Here is a 6083-nt window from a genome sequence, read left to right on the forward strand (position 1 = left end):
ATTTTGTTGGACAACCGAAGCAAAAAAATCTCGAATTTTTTTGTTCGAATTCCGATTTGTTCGAGAACCGGGACGTTCGAAAACCGAGGTTTGACTGTACTCCCAGACTTCCCTGCCACTTGTGCGCTGTACAGAAAGCCAATTATGGGACTAAATTGGAATAGCTGGTCTCTGGACACTGGAAAAACTGGTTTCAGATACCCAGCAATTGACACATTAGCAATTAAAAAAAAGAAAAAATATATATATATATTCAAAACTTCTGGCTCCCACACCAGCATATGCCTGCCATGGTCGGGACCTTGTGGTTCCATGGTGTAATGGTTAGCACACTGGACTCTGAATCCACTGATCTGAGTTCAAGTCTCAGTGGAACCTCAACCTTTTTGGCATTTACCTATTCCTATCTATACTGCTTTTGAGCTGCTCTATAAAACCATATACGTAACTTCCATGAAATAATGGCATGAGTTCCATAGTGTAGTGGTAAGTGCTCTGGACTCTCACCGCAGCGACCTGAGTTCAAGTCTCAGTGGAACCTCAACTATTTTGGCATTTGCCTATTCCTATATATGCTTGCGAGCTGCTCCATTAAACCATATACGTAACTTCCATGAAACAATGGCGTGGTTTCCATGCTGTAGTGGTTAGTGCTGTGGACTCTCACCCCAGCGACCTGAGTTCAAGTCTCCGTGGGACCTCAACTTTTTTGGCATTTACCTATTCCCATGTATGCTATTTGCTTGTGAGCTGCTCCATAAAACCATATAGGTAACTTTCATGTATTAATGGTGTGGGTTCCATAGTGTAGTGGTTAGTGCTATGGACTCTCACCCCAGTGACCTGAGTTCAAGTCTCAGTGGAACCTTAACCATTTTGGAATTTACCTATTCCTATTTATACTATTCCTATATCTGGCTTGTGAGCTGCTCCATAAAACCATATACGTAACTTCCATGGAATATTTGTGTGCGTTCCATAGTGTAGTGGTTAATGCTCTGGTCTCTCACCCCGGTGACCTGAGCTCAAGTCTCAGTGGAACCTGAACTATTTTGACATTTACCTATTCCTGTCTATGCTATTTGCTTGTGAGCTGCTCCATAAAACCATATAGGTAACTTCCATGGATTAATGCTGTGGGTTCCATACTGTAGTGGTTAGTGCTCCGGACTCTCACCCCAGCGACCAGAGTTCAAGTCTCAGTGGAACCTCAAGTATTTTGGCATTTACCTATTCCTATCTATACTATTTACTTGAGCTGCTCTATAAAACCATATACATAACTTCCATGAAATAATGGCATGAGTTCCATAGTGTAGTGGTAAGTGCTCTGGACTCTCACTGCAGCGACCTGAGTTCAAATCCCAGTGGGACCAAAAAGAGTTAGGGTTAGGGTAAGAGCTAGGATTAGGGTAAAAGCTAAGGTTAGGGTAAGAGCTAGGGTTAGGGCTAGGGTAAGAGTTAGGATTAGGGTAAGACCTAGGGTTAGGGTAAGAGTTAGGATTAGGGTAAGAGCTAGGGTTAGCGTTAGGGTAAGAGCTAGGGTTAAGGTTAGAGCTAAGATTAGGGTAAGAGCTAGGGTTAGGATTAGGGCTAGGGTTAGGGTAAGAGTAAGGGTTAGGGTAAGAGCTAGGGTTAAGGTTAGAGCTAGGGTTAGGGTAAGAGTTAGGATTAGGGTAAGAGCTAGGGTTAGGGTTAGAGCTAGAGAAAGAGCTAGGGTTAGGGTTAGGGTTAAGGTTAGGAATAGGGTAAGAGCTAGGGTTAGGGTTACGGTTAGGGTTAGGAATAGGGTAAGAGTTAGGGTTAGGGTTAGGAATAGGGTAAGAGGTAGGGTTAAGGTTAGAGCTAGGGTAAGAGGTAGGGTTAAGGTTAGGGCTAGGGTAAGAGGTAGGGTTAAGGTTAGAGCTAGGGTTAGGGGCTAGGGTTAGGACTCTCACCCCAGCGACCTGCGTTCAACTCCCAGTGGGACCAAAAAGAGTTAGGGTTAGGGTAAGAGCTAGGATTAGGGTAAAAGCTAAGGTTAGGGTTAGAGCTAGGATTAGGGTTAGAGCTAGGGTTAGGGTAAGAGTTAGGATTAGGGTAAGAGCTAGGGTTAGCGTTAGGGTAAGAGTTAGGATTAGGGTTAGGGTTAGGGTTAGGAATAGGGTTAGGGTTAGGAATAGGGTTAGGGTTAGGAATAGGGTTAGGGTTAGGAATAGGGTAAGAGGTAGGGTTAAGGTTAGAGTTAGGATTAGGGTAAGAGCTAGGGTTAAGGTTAGAGCTAGGATTAGGGTAAGAGTTAGGGTAAGGGTAAGAGTTAGGATTAGGGTAAAAGCTAGAGTTAGGATTAGGGTAAGAGCTAGGGTTAAGGTTAGAGCTAGGATTAGGGTAAGAGTTAGGGTAAGGGTAAGAGTTAGGATTAGGGTAAAAGCTAGAGTTAGGATTAGGGTAAGAGCTAGGGTTAAGGTTAGAGTTAGGGTTAGGGTAAGAGCTAGGATTAGCGTTAGGGTAAGAGCTAGGATTAGGGTAAGAGCTAGGATTAGGGTTAGAGTTAGGGTTAGGGTAAGAGTTAGGGTTACGGTTAGGGGTAGGGTTAGAGCTAGGGTTAGGGTTAGGAATAGGGTAAGAGTTAGGGTAAGAGTTAGGATTAAGGTTAGAGCTAGGGTTAAGGTTAGAGTTAGAGTTAGGGTTAGAGTTAGGATTAGGGTAAGGGTTAAGGTTAGAGCTAGGATTAGGGTAAGAGCTAGAGTTAGGATTAGGGTAAGAGCTAGGGTTAAGGTTAGAGTTAGGGTAAGAGCTAGGATTAGGGTAAGAGCTAGGGTTAGCGTGAGGGTAAGAGTTAGGATTAGGGTAAGAGCTAGGGTTAAGGTTAGAGTTCAGGTTAGAACTAGGATTAGGGTAAAAGCTAGGATTAGGGTTAGAGTTAGGGTAAGAGTTAGGATTAGGGTTACGGTTAGGGCTAGAGTTAGGGTAAGAGTTAGGGTTAGAGTTAGGATTAGGGTAAGAGCTAGGATTAGGGTTAGAGTTAGGATTAGGGTAAGAGCTAGGGTTAGGGTTGGTAAGAGGTAGGGTTAAGGTTAGAGCTAGGGCTAGGGTAAGAGGTAGGGTTAAGGTTAGAGCTAGGGTTAGGGGCTAGGGTTAGGACTCTCACCCCAGCGACCTGCGTTCAACTCCCAGTGGGACCAAAAAGAGTTAGGGTTAGGGTAAGAGCTAGGATTAGGGTAAAAGCTAAGGTTAGGGTTAGAGTTAGGATTAGGGTAAGAGTTAGGATTAAGGTTAGAGCTAGGGTTAAGGTTAGAGCTAGGGTTAAGGTTAGAGCTAGGATTAGGGTAAGAGCTAGGATTAGGGTAAGAGCTAGGATTAGGGTTAGAGTTAGGGTTAGGGTAAGAGCTAGGGTTAAGGTTAGAGCTAGGATTAGGGTAAGAGCTAGGATTAGGGTAAGAGCTAGGGTTAGAGTTAGGGTTAGGGTAAGAGTTAGGATTAGGGTAAGAGCTAGAGTTAGGATTAGGGTAAAAGCTAGGGTTAAGGTTAGAGTTAGGATTAGGGTAAGAGCTAGGGTTAGAGTTAGGGTTAGGGTAAGAGTTAGGGTTAGGGTTAGGGTTAGGGTTAGAGCTAGGGTTAAGGTTAGAGCTAGGATTAGGGTAAGAGCTAGGATTAGGGTAAGAGCTAGGATTAGGGTTAGAGTTAGGGTTAGAGTTAGGATTAGGGTAAGAGTTAGGATTAGGGTAAGAGTTAGGGTTAGAGTTAGGGTAAGAGTTAGGATTAGGGTAAGAGCTAGGGTTAAGGTTAGAGCTAGGATTAGGGTAAGAGCTAGGGTTAGAGTTAGGGTTAGGGTAAGAGTTAGGATTAGGGTAAGAGCTAGAGTTAGGATTAGGGTAAGAGCTAGGGTTAAGGTTAGAGTTAGGGTTAGGGTAAGAGCTAGGATTAGGGTAAGAGCTAGGGTTAGCGTTAGGGTAAGAGTTAGGATTAGGGTAAGAGCTGGGGTTAGGGTTAGAGCTAGGGTTAGAGCTAGGGTTAGAGCTAGGGTTAGAGCTAGGGTTAGGGTTAGCTAGCTCTTACCCTATTCCTAACCCTAACCGTAACCCTAGCTCTTACCCTATTCCTAACCTTAACCCTAACCCTAGCTCTTTCTCTAGCCCTAACCCTAGCCCTAACCCTAACCCAGAAGTTTGCAGAACTCTTACCCTGATGATAGCATCAAACAAGATGCCAGCCTACAGGTAACATTCAGTTAGACTTTGTTGTAAGAAATAAACCTTGTAGACCTTTTCTTGTTCCCTTAGTTTACAGCTTTTAGTTGGAAAGCTGTTCTTTAGTCAGAAGGTACCTTAAACAGCATTCAGCCAACCATTGGATCACACGGTTTTAGTGGTTCTCCTCATGGAGCCCGTACGAACCAGTGGCACACACACCTGTTTGTTTGTTTTGTTGAAACGTGCGTCCATGGGGGTCCAACCAAGCCAATCATTCACACACACATAATAACAGATTTCTGAAATATGTCTACTTGCCTGATTTTTTTCATAGTTCTTGGACCACTAGAAAAGGTGGACCCCACAAATCAGTAAAGTACTTTGGGTCCTGCAGAGGGAGGTTAACAAGGATGTGTGTGTGTGTGTGTGTGTGTGTGTGTGTGTGTGTGTGTGTGTGTGTGTGTGTGTTTGAACTTGCATCCTTTTTTTGCTGTTGTTAACCTCATCGTCTGTTTGTTTAAAAAAAAAAACATCCCAAAAGTTTCTACGTTTTCTGTCATTCATCACCTAGTGCGCCATTCATTTTGGACCAGTTGGGGGGAAGAAAAAAAAAACATTATTAGCACGCACCGGTCGGATTGGTGGCAGCGGGTCTGTCTACGAGTCGTGTTTGTTAAGAAAAAAAAAAAAAAAGCAGCCAGGCAGGCCAAGACAGACGACAAGCTGCCAGCTGAAAAAATGACATTTTCTGCACACACGCATTGTTTGGAGCTTGTTTGTAAATTATGTTTTACAGGACAGCCGCGCCAAGAAATGGAAGAGAAAAAAAAAAGAAAAAAGTACACTGACTCCATGCTGCCAGATGCATTATTTTCTCTATCTGACATTATTGCAAAGAAAACAAACACGATAAGGGCGCCCGTTCGAATATGGATCCAGTCCAAATCTCATTCGGCTTATCGCACTCGCCCATCGATCACCTCATCCCGCAAAAACGGCGATTAGTGTCAGTGTCATCAATAATCAGCTCCCTAATTGGCTAGTGACGTTCAAAATGTCAAAAGTAAAAAATACGCCAAGGCACACTAAAAGTCGTACAAGGAAGAAAATTGAATCCGCCTCGCGGGCTCATCGTCTGTTGAGCTCGTGAATTTCGGGAGGCGCCGACTCGCCCGTCGGCGGTCTGGACTGAGACGAGAGCCCAAAGTGACAGATGAGCCTCTTCGCGCCTCCTCCACTTTGTGTCAACTGTGATGAGAATATTTCACTTTGGAAGCGGCGACTTTAAAAAGTTGTGCTCATGCATCCTGTGACCGGAATGCGCCAACGAGGCAAACAAAGCAGTCCTGGGCTCGATTCAAATTCATTAAATGTGAAAACGGAACTTGGGACCGGCACCCTCAGCTCAGACGTGTCGTCTCCACATCTTTTTTTCTTTTTCTGTCCCTCCAGTTCATCCACATCCCAGCAGGTTGCCCGTAAACCCGGCTCATCGGGGCCCCGAGGCCAATTAGCCCCGCGAGCCCAGGCGTGCCAAATCACCCAAAGGAGCTTCCGTCCCGCAGTTTTGCTTTTCAGCAAGTAAGAAAGAGAAGAATAACGCGAGCGCGCCCCACGCTGACGCGCAAATAAGCAGCAGCGGCGGAGTCCGACCCGCGTGGCTTGGCCGCCCCGAAAGACGCCGCGCGTGACCCGACCGCCGGCTGAGCTTCCATCAAGGACGTTCTTCGCGTTGGTTGTTTGTTTGCTGAAGTTTGGACAACACTTGAGGACGCCTCATCGAGTTTAATGGAAATGAAGGTTAGCGCAGGGGATCGCGGGCCTTAATTAAAACCGCAGCGTATCCAAGCAACAGTCGGGAAGGGCCGAGGGGGGGGGCACCGCGAGGGCTCCCGTTGGCCGTCGATGACC

The 6083-nt window shown here is 45.5% G+C and overlaps 1 non-coding gene across 1 annotated transcript; it reads left to right on the top strand.

The window, feature by feature from the left end:
* Nucleotides 1-306: 306 nt before the first annotated feature.
* trnaq-cug lies at nt 307-378 on the top strand. Its single transcript has one exon. It is a non-coding gene; the product is annotated as a tRNA-Gln (tRNA).
* Nucleotides 379-6083: the final 5705 nt, after the last annotated feature.

Source organism: Syngnathus acus, chromosome 20 (genome assembly GCF_901709675.1).
Source record: "Syngnathus acus chromosome 20, fSynAcu1.2, whole genome shotgun sequence".
NCBI classification, from domain to species: Eukaryota; Metazoa; Chordata; class Actinopteri; order Syngnathiformes; family Syngnathidae; genus Syngnathus; species Syngnathus acus.